At 41.9% G+C, this 16,685-nt stretch overlaps 1 protein-coding gene and 1 non-coding gene across 3 annotated transcripts in view; one reads left to right on the top strand and one right to left on the bottom strand.

The window, feature by feature from the left end:
* adgrl3.1 (adhesion G protein-coupled receptor L3.1) overlaps positions 1–16,685 on the top strand; it is a 928,790-nt gene that overhangs the window by 457,150 nt on the left and 454,955 nt on the right. The window lies entirely within an intron of this gene.
* LOC121277553 lies at positions 11,694–11,857 on the bottom strand. The gene has a single exon (XR_005942916.1). It is a non-coding gene; the product is annotated as a U1 spliceosomal RNA (small nuclear RNA).

Genomic DNA, 16,685 nt, shown 5'->3' with positions numbered 1-16,685 from the left:
GAAAATGAAGCATATTTTCATTTTAACCAGGATGAAGAAAGTTAACTCATCCAAACAGTCAGCTCCAGCTCACCACCTATGCCATTTGGAGTCCAGTCTTCTAGACTGAAAATGAGGAGTTTAGCCATGTAGTCAGTGGAGCAAGTATCTAATTCTACCATCTTGATCGGATTGTAAGCAATGAAAGTGGCAGACTTTGAGTAAGAAACAGTAGGTAAGCTTGGATGTTGAGTGGCAAGATTTGAGATTCCGAATTATTTGCATTCACTGCTTCTAATTGTGAGGTGGAACATTGTGTGAATTAGGTTGAGGTGATATGCAAGATAATAGAATTTGAAATTCGTAACAAAACAACAACAAACATTGCTAGTACAGATATATTAAAATAAAAGTTATTTTGATTATATGAAAATACAATATTTAAAGTTTATCATTATAAATATGTTTAGGATTACAACAAGAACTTAATGTAATAATAAAACATCTTCACAGGACCATTATCAAAGAAAATATGACACTGAACCACAAAAGGAGCTATTAGATCAGATGACTAAAACCTTAGTCCAAAAGGTAGGTTTTAAAGAGCGTCTTAAAGGAGGAAAGCAAGATAGAGAGGTGTAAAGAGAGAATTCCAGAACTTAGGGCTTAGGCAACTGAAAGAGCAGCCATTAAAGAGGCAGTTAAAGTAGTGGCTGAAGACGCCAGAATTAGAGAAGCGTAGATATGTTAGAGGGTTGAGAGGTTGGAAGGATTACAGAGATAGAGAGAGGGGCAAGGCCATGGAGAGATTTGAAAACAGGATGAGAATTTTAAAATTAGAATGTGGCTTTATTGGGAGACAGTATAGGTCAGCAAATGAGCACAGGGTGATGGGTGAATGGGATTTGGTGTGAAGTATAACATGGACAACAGTGTTTTGAATAGCCTGAAGGTTATGGAGGGTAGAATGTAGATAGATCCTTCTGGACCACCAGAGACAACAGTGTGGAGCAGGAAGAGAAATCATTGGATGTAATACTCCTGTGACAATTAGATAAATAAAAATAGGTGATAACAGTCCCACCTAACTGGATGACAGTAACGAGGTGTTGGAGGAGAATGGTGTGGGCAGCCATGCCAAAGGCTGCAGACAGTTTGAGAAGGATGAGCAAGGATGGTTTACCTTTGTCATAGTCATTGTTACAAATGCAGTTCATTGGTATTTATAAATAGTGTGTTACCTAGTTTTATTATTTGAGCAAAGTTAATCAGTAACGAATGAAATAAGACATGATTTGATTCTTATGTCCAAATTCATTTCTGTGGCTGTAAGATTGTGATCAGCGCTGAAGATATTAAGGATAATGAATTATATAATGATTGTCTCCATTGAAATTGTGGTTTTTGTTTGATTAATTTAAAAAAAAGAAACAACTCACAGCTGTTTTAAATAGATTTCTTTAAAAAATTAATTTGAAGAAGATTTATGTGACAGTCGCTTGGTAGTGCAGAACTTGAATATTGTTGAAAAGAGAGACAAGTTGCTCAAGCTTTTCATCTTGCACTCATCAAGCCAAATGCAAGAATGTTGCTTCAAGCAAACATAAATGAGCCACATTACAAGTTCAACTGATTATCTTAAGTTGGTTGATGTGGCTCAATTACATTTGTTGGAAGCAGCATGCAATCGTACACAGCAATCCATTCTCTGCAAACAAAAGGAATATGTTCAAGCCTTGTGCCCCTTTTGAATTACCCAGGAGCTTGGGGAGTCCCTAATGTGTCATTGCTTTCTCCATGGCAATGTCTTGGCCAATCAGAGTCAACTTGCTAACCAATCAGCACCCTTTTCTCCTATAATTTAAACTGTTGTGGTCATTTGAAATGTGTTTGTCCTGATGAGTGCAAAACAAAAAGCTTCAGCAACACGTCCATCTTTTCATTAAAATTTATGTGACAGTTCTATATTGTATAGGGGCTGGATGTGTCTCTGAAACAGCCAGTTACAGTACTGTAACTTGAGCTGAAAATTATGTGTTTATTTTTATAGTGTTCACTGTTGTCTCAGCTGCAGCATATGCTAGTAGACTAAATAATCTTGCATACTACCTTCTTGTGCAAATTGGTTGGATTTCAAACTTTCCAAACTTCATATATTCAAGTTTCAGATTGAATTGTTATCTTTACTAATTATCTTAAACTGGTGAAGCTCCCATGGCCTTGCCTAATGTTAGAAAGAAATCATTTTCATTATGTTTGCTGTAACAGTTACAGGGCCCCACTTCAGAATTATTGTTTATGCTACCCATTGATTTCAATAGACTCAGAGTGCTGGAACATTATCAACTCAAGAATTCCATCAGTAGACCTGACTTTTTACTTTATTAAAAATTAGTTTAGAGTGGGAATGATGGGTTCTAAGTGAGACATTATATCAAATTATAATTGCACTCTGTAGTTTATTTCCAATGATGTATTACCGGGATCAGTCAAACCATGACACCTAGCTGACTTTTGCTCAATGGTGTTGTAATATCTATGACACGCCTAATAATTACCTAATAGTTAGGTAATAAAAATGCCATGACCTGTTAAGGCAGCACAAAAAAAAAATACTCAGTGATACTCCTGTCACCCCACTGACATGAACATAGGACATTTTCCAATAACATCTTCCTTCAACAGTTGCAGGTTTTTGAAACCCTTAGGGTTTCATCACTGTATTACTTTGTACTTTCTCAGTTGTCTGCTTAAAAGCAATTTGTTGACGACCAGTTTCACCCTCTGTACCAGAACTGAATCTGTTAGAACTCCTCACGGGCGATTTTAACTCCCAGTTGTTGACCAAAAAACTTTTCACTTTGCCTTTCTCCAATTCATGGAATAAATAAGATAACTGAAGAGGTTCTGTAATGTATTGCAACTGGTAAATATAATGCACTTGTACACACTTTCTTTCACCATTTTTTTCACTCATGCTCATACATTACAATTAATAATTGGTTAAAAAATCTTAATTCCTATAAATTGGCGAAGCTGATTGAAACATCATATGTTAGACAAAGCAGAGTTAAAACCTGTGCGTGTTTTCTGATGACACCAGAGATATTTAATTAATAAATGAGGTGGACCTATATCATTACATCTCCCCTGCATTGCACTGAAGCAAGTTGTCCTGTTGCATGTCCCTGCTCGAGCTGATTGGTCATGCATTGTACACTTTGTATAGGAACAGAAGTAGGCTGTTTAGCCCCTTGAGCCTTTACTGCCATTCAATGAGACCATGACTTATCTGGGAGCTCAGGCCATTTACCTGCCTTTGCCCCCATAATCCCTTAAAATAACAAAACAACTTATCTCAGATTTAAAAATTATAATTTATCCAGCCATTTGCAGAGAGTTCCAAACTTCTACTACCCTTGATGTACAGAACTATTCCCTAATTTCTAATTCCTTTTCTGTTTTCTAATTTATCAGATCAGTAAGAATAAGAAATACAAAACCAATTAAGGACGGTTTTAACCCTCCATCCTAGATCTCCCAGCCAGGATACCTGTCTCCCGACCTGTCAGCAATTTGCCAGGGTCATTGTGGTGAATGGATAGTGGGAAAAGCTTTTTCAATGAAACTGACAAGCTGGGAACGCTTTGATCAGTTACATTGAAGAGCGTCATCCATGGCCAGGTGAGAGACTGCTGTTCAAAGCACTTCTTCTCTCCAAGAGTGCTGTCACTGTTCTTTAGATGATTGCCACCTTTTTGAAGGCACTTTGCCTGTCCAGCATTTCAGTCATCTTCAGCTGAACTTCCTAATTCCAGTCTTCACCATATCACAGCAGGAGCTCCACCTTCCACCTCTGATGAGGGGCAATAGCAGAAACAACAGCATCGCCATCAGCAGCAGGAGGAATAACACGGACAGCAACACCAGCTACCGCCTTCTCAGGCGCATTGCCCTTCCACAAGGCAGAGGACATAGATACCAAGGTCTAGCCAAAAGGATGAGAGACATCTAATGCAGGGTGTACGGGCAGAGGATCATCTCTCCTGACATGTCTGAGTGCCAGTTGTTAGGAAATAGATAGACTTTAAGTAAGTTATGTTTGTGTGTGTGGTGTTAGGAATGCATTTTAGCTTTAATGCTTAAGTTTGATTTATATTTCTCTATCTGTTAAGAAAAGGTCAGATTGAGTTGTAGTTTCACTTTAAAAGTTGCCTGTATGTCTAATGAGAGTTTCTTGACTGTTGCAGCTAAGTTAAGCAAACACAAGGGTAGAGAATCTGGTCTGTGCCTAGCAACAGGGGTCCAGAGAGGCAGGTCCCTCCCACAGACACACACAGGACAAACTGGAAACAGCAGTTTGATTTGGGAAGCTGTTTGACTTCAGTTGCTTTTGAAAATAGCTGCCAGGAGAGACTGGGGCAAAGGGGACAGATAGCCAGACCCAAACTAAAGGAAAAACCCCAAAATCCAAGGGAGTGGAACAGGAGAAAGTCTCAAGAAGACCTTCTTGTCAAAAGGAAGGACAGGAACCTGGAAAAGGTCCTGTAAAGGAAGTTAAGAGTGAGGGTCAGAGAGAAAGGCTCTAAGCTTCAGATTTAAAGAGACAAAAGCTGCAGAAAATAGATTTAAAGTGAGAACAGCTTGCAAGGGGCCAGAAGGTCCAAAGAGGCAGTCGAAGGCCTGTAACTCTTTGCTATGGGCATGTGAAGCAGTTGTCTACTATTGATGGCTCAGTCAGTGAGAGAGAGAGACTGTGTGAAAGACAGCTTGAATGCATGGGGTGACCCATGGGAGATGAACATTGGAAGGAGAGTTTGAAACCCTAGGGGTGAACACTTGCGGAAGATGCCTGAGAGAAAGCGCCGGTTTGGGAGAAGATTCCAAAGCAAGTCCTTCGTGAGTGGATATTGAAAACTCTTGTGTGCCAGATGGAGCTCAGTGAGGTTGGCTCATGATGTGACAAGCATCTGGGAGGGAGTTGAGGAGAGATCCATCACATCTGTTTGGGGCAGCATTTGTTACTTGTTTTCAGAATGTGGTGTGCCTGGCCACAGGTCGCCTATTGGTTTACATGGACTGTGTACTTACTGTGGACAATAGAGTATAAGATAGCTTGTGTAACTTATCCTTACAAATCTGTATATCTCTATATAAAGGTATAGTTGTGAGTCAAGGAGTACTGTAATATAGTTCATCTTTTCTTTTTTAATAAATGTTTTATGTTTTTGTTAAAAGTTCATTAGCTGACTCCAGTGACTCTGTTCAGTAGCCCTTCTCCACATATCTAAACAAACAAATAAAAGTTAAGATCTACCAAGCTGGGATCCACCCTGGGATCAGACCTTCCCAGTGGTAACCTCAGCTGGGGATCATAACACTGACTCAGGAGGCTCAGTCGCTCACTGTGGGTGACTGCTGGCATCTGCTGCCTCCGGGAACATGACCTTCTACCCAGTGGAGCAAGTGGGCATCCGTTGCCAGTGGTCAATAAGGTGTATGTCATTGGAGGACCATAGCCACCAACACCACCTTATCTTATCATCCTGCATCTCCGCCTCTCGTTAACCAGTGTGCTCTATTCTGTAAGGAAAGGAAGCAAGGAGATGTGAGTGTTTGCAGTGGCTTACTTGGAGAGAAGGGTAGGACACCATTGTGGAAGATGACTGAAAGACATGAGTATGAGAGGGCAATAAGATGAGGGTGAATATGAGTGTTGGCTGTTCAAATGGCAATATGAGATGCTTGCAGGGAGAAGAATGACTGGAGCTGCAGGTTGTGTTGGCCTGAGGGGTGCTCTGCAAGAAAATGCTGGCTAAGTCAGGGTATGGGGTTTGTCACCTAAAAGTGTTATGCTACTCACTTGTTATACCCTCCTGAGGTCCTGGCACCTCTTATATAAAAACAAAAAACTGCGGATGTTGGAAATCCAAAGCAAAAACAGAATTACCTGGAAAAACTCAGCAGGTCTGGCAGCATCGGTGGAGAAGAAAAGAGTTGACGTTTCGAGTCCTCATGACCCTTCAACAGAACTGAGTGAATATTAGGAGAGGGGTAAAATAAGCTGGTTTAAGGTTGGGGGGGCGGTGGGGAGAAGTGGGGGGCGGGGGTGTGGTTGAGGGACAAGCAAGCAGTGATAGGAGCAGATAATCAAAAGATGTCACAGACAAAGGAAAAAAGAGGTGTTGAAGGTGGTTATATAATCTAAACAAATGTACTAATTAAGAATGGATGGCAGGGCACTCAAGGGACAGCTCTAGTGGGGGTGGGGTGGAAGAACTAGCAGGGCTTAAAGATTTAAAAATAATGGATATAGGTGGGAAAAGAAAAATCCATATAAATTATTGGAAAAAACAAAAGGAAGGGGGAAGAAATGGAAAAGGGGGTGGGGATGGAGGAGGGAGTTCCAGATCTAAAGTTGTTGAATTCAATATTCAGTCCGGTCCGGACTGGATATTGAATTCAACAACTTTAGATCTGGAACTCCCTCCTCCATCCCCACCCACTTTCCATTTCTTCCCCCTTCCTTTTGTTTTTTCCAATAATTTATATGGATTTTTCTTTTCCCACCTATATCCATTATTTTTAAATCATTAAGCCCTGCTAGTCCTTCCACCCCACCCCTACTAGAGCTGTCCCTTGAATGCCCTGCCATCCATTCTTAATTAGCACATTCGTTTAGATTATATAACCACCTTCAACACCTCTTTGTTCCTTTGTCTGTGACATCTTTTGATTATCTGCTCCCATCACTGCTTGCTTGTCCCTACAACCACACCACCACCCCCCCTCTGCACTTCTCTCCCCCCACCCCCCACCCCCAACCTTAAACCAGCTTATATTTCACCCCTCTCCTAATATTCACTCAGTTCTGTTGAAGGGTCATGAGGACTCGAAACGTCAACTCTTTTCTTCTCCACCGATGCTGCCAGACCTGCTGAGTTTTTCCAGGTAATTCTGTTTTTGTCCTGGCTCCTCTTGTTGCATCGTCTCCAGGTTGAAGGGAGCATACTTCTGCTGCCGATCCTCCTTCACCGCTTGATTGGAGGGGTTGTCTTCTTCCTTCTGCCCTTGGGAGAGCTCACCTAACTGCAGCCCCTCAGATCCTGCAGTGGACCCTCTACGTAAGAGTGAGTGACCTGGGGTGGGGGTGGTGGGGGAGAGTAGGTGGGTGTGTGGCAGCTTTCCCAGGTGACTGTTCTCTTCTTGTAGTTGCTGTAGTCTGAAAAATGTAAGTGCAGCTTGTAGACCATGTAGCCCATTCTGTGATCCTTTTAACTAAAAATCCTTCTTTTGACCGAATGAGTACATCTTCCCACCCTCCCTCCCTCTCAGATTGGTCAGGGAACCCGTTACTTTACTGATAATGAAGAGCAGACTGATGGGCTGGTAATTGGCTGGGTTGGACTTGTCCTGCTTTTTATGTATTGGAGATACTTGTGTAATTTTCCACATTGTCAGTAGATGCCAGTCTTGTAGTTGTACTGGAACAACTTGGCTAGGGGCAAAGTAAGTTCTGGAGCACAAGCCTTCGGTACTATTGCCTTTCACCCATCCCCCATTTCACTTCATGCACCCTATGCCACTCTCTGGCACTTCCATGCCCATTGACCTACTGTACGCTGTCTGGAACAATGTAAAATGGGATGTATAACATAAAAGCTTTAAAAATGTATTCCATTGATAATTTTTTCCTATTTGAAAAAAGGTATGGAGTGAAAGCTACTAAAAGTTCTAATAATCTCCCTCAAGATCCCCATGCCAAGGTCTGCCCCTCCACCCACCACCTATGTCCCCATATGTCTCTATGCCAAATTATGCCCTTGCACCCACCTCCTATGTCCCCAAATGCCACCTATGCCAAGCTCTACCCTTTCACCCAACATCTATGTTACCTTATGCCTGCTATCCCACACTCTGTCCCCCCACCCACCTCCATGTCCTCTCATGCATCCTATGCCAGTCCCTGTCCTTTCACCCACTCCCTATATGCCCTCAAGCTCCCTGTGCCAGGCTGTGCCCTTTCACCCACCCCCTATGTTCCCTCATGCAGCCTATGCCAGGCTCTGGTACTTTCCTGCCCATTGACCCACTGTACACGCTCTGGAACCAATGAGCATCACAGTGTAAAGTGGGATGTGTTTAAAAAAAAACTTTTAAAAATGTACTCCATTGATAAATTTCTCCTATTGAAAAAAGGTCTGGAGTGAAAGCTACTAAAAGTGTCAATCATCCAGGCCCTTTGAAGTTTCTGAAACCATAAAATAAAAACACTTGAAACTACTTGAGTTGAACCAACTAACATTGCTCTGACAATCCTGTCTTTACTGGATACACTGATCCCTAATACTGGATTCTAATGGTAATCCTCAGTCCTGTGACATTTACTTTAGTCACTAATTAAGCCTAATAGTGGGGTCTTACAGTAACCCCTCAACCTGTCACAAATACCCCCTGTTGACTGGCAATGTCCTATGCAAATGCTAACTTCCTAACAAGTTCCGTACTGCTGGCAAGTTTTCTCCTGACAAATACTACCCAGAAGGTGTCCTGTGACAAATGCTAACTTTTGGCAAGTGCAAAGACCTCAACGATGCAAATATAAAAACAAAAAACTGCGGATGCTGGAAATCCAAAACAAAAAATAAAAATACCGGGAAAAGCTCAGCAGGTCTGGCAGCATTGGCGGAGAAGAGCACAGTTGAAGTTTTGAGTCCTCATGACCCTTCAACAGAACTAAGTAAAAATCGGAGAGGGGTGAAATATAAGCTGGTTTAAAGTTGTGGCGGGGGGGGAGGAGGTGGGGGCGGTGTGGTTGTTGGGACAAGCAAGCAGTGATAGGAGGAGAAAACCAAAATATGTCACAGACAAAAGAAAAAAGAGGTGTTGAAGCTGGTGATATTATCTAAAGGAATGTGTTAATTAAGAGGACAAGCAAGGTACACATAGCTCTAGTGGGGGTAGGGTGAAATAAGACTAAAAGGGCATAAAAGGTATAGATTAAAAATAACGGAAATAGGTGGGGAAAAAAGAAAAAAAAAACTATACAAATTATTGGAAAAAACAAAAAGGAGGTGAAAGGAACGGAAAGGGGGTGGGGATGGAGGAGGGAGTTCAGGATCTAAAATTGTTGAACTCAATATTCAGTCTGGAAGGCTGTAAAGTGCCTAGTCGGAAGATGAGGTGCTGTTCCTCCAGTTTGCGTTGAGCTTCACTGGATCAATGCAGCAAGCCAAGGACAGACATGTGGGCAAGTGTCCACAAGCATCACCCAGACCTCCCTGTCGCTTGCCATTTTAACACTCCACCGTGCTCTCTTGCCCACATATCTGTCCTTGCCTTGCTGCATTGTTCCAGTGAAGCTCACAGAAAGTAGGGTGCTATGCTGGGTGCACTTAGTTAACTCATCAATGGGAGTCCACAGGTCAGAAGGTCAACTCATTATGCCCAATCTTCTTTACAATTTCTAGGTTTAGCAATTGTAAATATAGCACTGTAAAGATAGAATACCTCATGCAAAGTTATTGAATAGGATAAAGACCAATGTTATTTGTTGTATTTGTAATAACTTTGCAAAGAAATGAATGTGTTTGCAGATTTTATGGTAGCTGCAGTGCCTCTTATGCCAGCTGTGCCATAGCTACGGAAAAAAAATGGTTCCTTAACTAAGATTCTACATATCATCTTTCAACCCAAGAATAACTGTTGTGTAAGAGCAGGAAAGGGTTCCATATGTTTATGGAGAAAGAAGGGTTTAAGCAATATTGTAGGCAGATGGCCTTTGCTGGCCCTTAAAATTCTTGTGTTTATTGCGAAAATACAACATATATAAAATGTGTGTCCAGAAGGTGCTGACATTCCTTTTAGTTTAACATTGTCTGCACTCACAGTAGGCTAGAAATGAGATGCTGTAATAATATTTAATGCATTTGTGCCATATTCGATAAATTAATCCATTTATTTTGAATGAATAAATTCTCTGTTAGAGAGATGAATTTGCTGAGAATGTTAAAAATATTGTACAGCACTGATAGTATCTTTCAAGCTGATGTTACACGTTTCGATCCAATATTATATATATATTTCACCCAGAATTTGCATAATGCGGCAACTAGGAGTGTGCCTCAGTACATCAACTTTTTACCTTACTTTTCAGCTCAAATTCAGTTTGCTATATGATTTTCTGCAAGAATGAACTGATAATGCTGGGCAATAGAGTGTCTGGGACTTTGCTGAATGACAGGATCAACAGTCTATCTCTTTAACCAGTGAGATTTAATGATTGAAAAGATACAGAAGGAGGAGGCAGGATTAGAGAAATTGGAAAGGAAAGAAAGATTGGATTAAGAGAGAAGGGAGGGGGAAAGACTACGGGTTGAATTTTTCTGTCGCCGGGTGGGCATGCACCTGACCTGAATGAGAGTGAAATAGTGCGTAATGACATCAGGTGAGCGCCCCAATGTCATTGCGCACTTGCCCGGAGTCAGCACCTTGCCCATCGACAAATAGCAAATATCTATTAAGGCCATTAAAGTTCTAATTGAATGAAATTTTTCGCTGCCTGTCCAATCTCATGGTTGGCGGGCAGGCGGAAAGGCCAAGCGGCCTTTGGATATTTTAGGAAACCTGATCCACAGCAATTAAAAACTATATAAAAAACTTTTAAATTCATTCACAGAGTCACATGAGGGGACATGTTTCTAACATTGCTAACTTTTTTATTTTTAATGTTATTAATCTTCAGTTACCTGAGGCAGCTCTGTGCAGCAGGGAGTCTTCATTGCTCGCACTCACACGCCTGTGCAAACTTTCGCACATGCCCTTCTCCTGCCACCATCCCTATGGCGCTAAAGCATGCCTTTCATGGTGGCTGACCATTAGTTGGCCAGCCAGTGTGAAATCGATGTCGGGGCCCAATCATGGGTGGCGGTTTGCTTCACAACCACTCCTGGGCCTGCCCACTGTGCCTGCCCAAGGAGGGCAAAATTCTGTCCTACAAGTCAGGAAGGATACACTTCTGTGAATGCTGCAATATTTTTCAAAATAAATTAGTCTTCAATTAATTCAAGTATCTGAGTTCTATTTTTGACCTTTTTGCTCATATAATATCAACAGATAACTATCAGTCAGTGTTTTAGGCTGAGAGAGAATGACAAAGACTTATTTCCAGGACACTTTGGTAATATATGATTTAATCACACTAAGGGCTTCATTCATTATCTCCATCTATCTGTGAGAGTTCAGATTGCATAATTCAGGTTCCAGGTGTGATTAGATTGGTTGTGTTTTTTAACATCTTTATCCAGGTACGTTTGTTGAAGGTGAGCTTTATTGCTTTAATGAGATTGTTCTGTAAGGAATTGCAACTTATATCAAAAATTATGCTAACATTAAGGCCAATTTATGCTGGATTCTCTCAGTTAACAAAATATCAATGAGTTATTTTTTTCAGGGGTGTGACAAATCAGCAAAGGATGCTGTGCTTGAAAGAGGTCACATTCTTGAACAGAGACAGAATTAAATACAGGAATAAGTGGCAAGCTCAGGGCTGATTGGAGTGTAACACATTTTAAATTTGATCTGTTCAAAATTATCCCTGGATTATGGAAGGGAACCTCTCTCTTGCCAATAGATAGTAGATATTGGCAGATAACTGCAAGCCTTCAGTACCACCACTGCTGCCCAAGGTTGAAGTCTATTTTTTGAATTGTGAATCGGGGAGAGCGCGAATGCAGTCCCCCACTACCACAAATTTTGCAGTCGAGTATCCCGCATTTGGGGACATCGCAGGTGTCAGCACACCCGAAATGCAATGGGCTAGCCTCGTCCTGGGAGAACCACCTTCCTGATCATGGTCTCTCCCCTGCCAGGTAAGTAACTGCCCAAGGTTGAGTGTCATGGATCAGAGAATCTATCAATTGATCAGCCAGCTGAAGACTATCACATACACCTGCCTACTAGCCTAGCCAACAAAATGATGCAGTGCACACATTAATTTCACCTTCAAGACATGGGTTCTACTCCACAATGGTAAGAAACGATGACAGGGTGAAAGCTCCCTCATTTTGAAGTAGATGAAGGTGCAAGGCTATGGAAAGAGAATGGGGCATTATGATTAGTTTTGATTGTTCCATGGAAGCGACATGTTGGGCTGCAGAAGTGAGTTCTTTTTGCTCTTTAAACTTCTACGGTTCTAGCTGCCAGACCTGATATAGCTAGCCAAAAATAGTTCATTTCTTGCCATGTTCCTGCCGCTTTCCAGCTATAAAGGTGTGCTCAAGGGCAGACTGCTTCCCTCTTGGCAGTCTACAAAGCACTAGCCTCAGTGGAGCTGTCAAAGTCAAAGTCAAAATAGAGCCTTTCTGTTTAAACGTGCACCTGTGCTGGTGAGAGGAGCATGTGGTGAATGTAATTTTATCTGAGGTAAAAGTGTGGCTGCAAATGTAAGTTTGACTGTATAAAGGAAAAACATGGGAAGAGGTGTATGTTTGTGAATAAAAATATCTGATTAGGATATGGAAGCACAGACAAATTGAAGGGTTTGAGCGCATCTAGATTTGAAACATTGTTGAACTCATTCCTAATTAAGCGATAAAATCCAGGATGTTGTGATTGCAGCCAATTTCAATGCTTTATGCATCGGCCAGCTAATAGCAAAACAGCAGATGTTTGACTGGTAAGGACCCAGTATTATTATTGCAGCATGGAGGATATCAGGCAGTCACACAAAAATAGTTCCATATGGTTTGAGATGCTGACTCCATCACCTCAGACCCAGGCTGGAACTTCGAAGCACCAAAAGCACCATAGGAAATAATTCAATCCATGTAAACTTCTGGGCTGAGGTTACACACTGACTAAATGAGCTTCAAGCAAATGACCCTGCAGATGTTTCATTGTCACCATTCCTACGTTTTCATCATCTACATCTGCCATGTGGGCTAATGGAACATTGTCATTCTGCCACTGGGTTTGATTTATCTCAGAATCCATTTCAGGATGATTGTGGGGACCTGAATCACTGAATTTGAAATTAAATATTCAAAATATCTGATTGCTGCTTACTCCTCAGTGTTTATAATGATACTGAAATCAAAATGGTTTGGGGTGAATAATGCACTTCCGCAAGGAAATTGAACTTGTTTTGACATAAGATTTCACCTTTGTCATCTAATATCTTCATTGAGCATGCCCAGGTCCTGATGGCCTGTCTCATCTATTCCCTTTATTACCAGCACGGAACATTCCCTGTTGGATTACAATGACACTTCTCTCTCTGTTTAGACGGTTTCAGTGAATTTGTCAATTTGTGCCAAACAGTTGGTAATATTTTGCTACTAACATGATTTAAATGTTGCCTCTTTAGAACGTGTGTGTTTGACATTAGGAAATGCAAGGGCCAGAATTTGCCCTTCTTCAAGGCAGCTCTGGGCCTGAGAGTGTGAGAGACTGACGTTTTGGCTCTGATCAATGTTGTCAATCACAGTAATTGAACACAAAATGGTTACTACCAGTGTGGAGCATGGACTTGGTCATGGTGTGACAGTTTTTCCCATATGAAAAGTTGTTCTTTCAGTTCACACTACAGATCAATGGATTTCAAATTCTTTGTGTAGTTTTCTATTTCCCTGGACATAAATATTGACAGTACTAGGACAGTATCAACTGTATGCATAGAAAAAAAGATGCTATAATTGCAGCAAACATTGCTATAATAATATAGCAACAGAAATAACTTCCCAGTAATTCACTAGACATGGAATAATTCAGAAATGTGTTGACAAGGATAGGAATAGTTGACCAATCTCACCCATATTTCCTCCAATGATCTGGGAACCCGAATTTAAAAACCGTCGCGTTTAGTAAGTATCCTAGATCTTGATTTTAACTTTTTTGAAGAGGCCTGATAGTGACAATTAAGTTGGCCATTCAGAAAAAACAGCATAGAGAGACAAGAATGAAATCTTAGACTAATGGTATATATTCCTTTGGGGTAAGATTCCTGATTAAATACTAGGACATAAATTAAATACTAGCTCCATTTTGTGATGCCTAGCCCCTTTTTTAGTGCAAGTGTTGCTGCTGGGCAAAGATGGTATTTTGAAGAAAGCTAATGGCCTGGATTTTATGGCTTCCCGCTAGATGTGCCATCGGCCAGGGATGGAGGGCCACATAAAATGTGAAGTGTGGTAAGCACACTACCAAGCTAACCCCCATAACATGGTAGGTGAGCAGGCGCTGAAATTGGCAGCTCTCCTGTCATTTTTAAACAACTAATTAATGGTCAATTGAGCTTGTTACCAAGACAATTGACCAGAATAATACACTGCCCATGTCTTAAAATGGTTGGCGTGGGCAGGCGGGTGGGAGTGGGCAGACCTTTTTTTTTAAGGAAACTACTTAAAAGGTGGGAAGGAAGGGAGTACATCCTTCAATGGTACTCTGTGTGCATCAGGGGCAACCTGTCTCCCCCCCCCATGATGATACCTGCCCCTTTGTTCCTCCTGCCTGTCCTCCAAATTCTGCACCCCCTGCGTTCCCTGATCTCTCCCCGTCCTAAACCATGACCTAGCTCTCTCCAGGATCCAGGTCCTCGCCATCTGTGGGCCTCCATGTAGTCCCACTGAGGGGCAAAAGTCCTACTTTTTTGGCTCAATAAGCTCATGGACAGCACGTTATGGCTGCAGCACAGGCTCCTTTCGGGTGTGTCAGCTGAAAGCCGACTCGTGCAACAGGGGTGGGGTGGGTGGACGAGCAATATGTCCCCTCATGAAACCCATCCCACTTAAGTGGCTGTGTTAAAGTAGAACTCCTGTCACAGTTGTTTAAGATTGGCTGGTGGAAAATATGGGGGGTCCAATCTACATTAGTTGGGGCTGGATTTCCAGGGGATGGCCTACTTCCCTTCCCCAACCTCAGAAGGAAAGGCGGTCTTGAATGGAATGATTTATAAAAAGGCTGCCACTGTGATAACACACTGGGGGCAGGCTAAACTAGCTGATGGTTGGACTTTTGCCCCTAAGTGGGCAGAAAGCAGTTTCCTCAAGTACTGTCAGACAATTTAGCTCCAGCAGTCCCAACAGAACAAGAACTCAATAATGAGCACTGCTGGGATTGCAAGGAGGCCTCAGGAAGAAGATCATGGTGGCCAGAGACAGGTAAATCCTGGGCTTTTGGGGTAGGGAGGGATTGGGGAACCTGGGAAGGTGGGAGAGAGGGTTAGGGGGTTGGGCTTTGGAGCGCAGGCAGGGAGGAACAAACTTGACATCCTGGGTGCAGGATGCCCCAATGTGCACAGGGCACCCCCCCCACCCCACCCCCCACAATTGATAAGACACCCCTTCCTTCTGTAAGGGTCTGAAGCATGTAGGCTCAATGTGTGACTGAGTACAGTACCACCCACACAGTGATGTAAGAGAACACATGACCTCCCCCTAGGAGTCAGTCTAGTGTGGGACAGAGCCGTGTGTACCAGCAAGCATGGACACAGCTCTTAGCTAGTATGCATTACTGTATAGTTGTAAATAGTTCTAAGAGTCATTAAGGACTTACAGTTTACCTATGTATGACTATGAAGACTTTGTCAGACATATCACACGGTAACCAAAATCCTTACAGCACATTCCTGCCTTTTCAAAAAGGCCATTTCAAAAAAATGGCCTTTGTACTCTGGCCATCTTGCCACTGCCCAGTGTTTTATAACTCTTTCGAGTACAAACACATTTCCATCTGTTCCTATTCAGATGAGTTACATTGTTTCATAGTTTGCCATGGTGAGATTTGAACTCTTGATACTCTTTTGAGTAAACCTGTTTCCATCTGTTTCAGATGAAGTTACATTGTTTCATAGTTTGCCATTGTGAGATTTGAACTCTTGATACTCTTTTGAGTAAACCTGTTTCCATCTGTTTCAGATGAAGTTACATTGTTTCATAGTTTGCCATTGTGAGATTTGAACTCTTGATCTTGGGGTTACAAACCCAGTACCATAACCACTTGGCTATTTAGGCCAAGCCCCCAGTGTTTTATAGCATTGGAGGCAGATTGTGGCCCTTAATTGCTACTTAATTGGGCAGTTTTGGGCCTCAATAGGCCTAAGGGTGGACAGCCTAATGGTGCCTCACCACACCCCATATAATGGGAAACAGATCAGAGGTGGGACCAGCAGATTTTATGTCTCCCACCCGCCCCCCGCCCACCCCACCACTGAAACTATGCCCAGTGAAAGAGGTGTCGTAAAATCCAGCCCTTGGTCTTTGCTAGCCTGCCTGCAATTGATTTTATTAAATAAATAATACTAAACACTGACCTTGAATTGTTTCAGTCTCATCACATCTTGTGTTTCAAAGGTGTGACGTGTTCTGTTCTGCTTTGAGGTCTGCAGTGTTTTTAATGGGCTCATTTAATATTTGGCAGCACAATGTCATAAGTAAGCGATGGTACTCCAGTCAGTCTGTTTAGAAGATGTGTGATAGGTTTCTGTATGATGCCCTCTATTCATCACCTGAAATTTCTTTCACTTTGACAGCTCACAATACTCTAATTCTATTGTTCAATATATTCTGTAAAACCGTTCAGTAGACCCGGTATAAAAACCTTGTGCTCAGAAATGCACTTTATTGCGCAACTGGTTGATCCTAAGGAATATTTGAAGGGACATGCATTTAATTTCTATTTAAAATTTTTTTCCTTTCTACATCTGAAAA

Source organism: Carcharodon carcharias, chromosome 4 (genome assembly GCF_017639515.1).
Source record: "Carcharodon carcharias isolate sCarCar2 chromosome 4, sCarCar2.pri, whole genome shotgun sequence".
Lineage (NCBI taxonomy): Eukaryota > Metazoa > Chordata > Chondrichthyes > Lamniformes > Lamnidae > Carcharodon > Carcharodon carcharias.
Note: the sequence above shows the minus strand (reverse complement) of the source record. Positions and strands in the feature narration are given on the sequence as shown.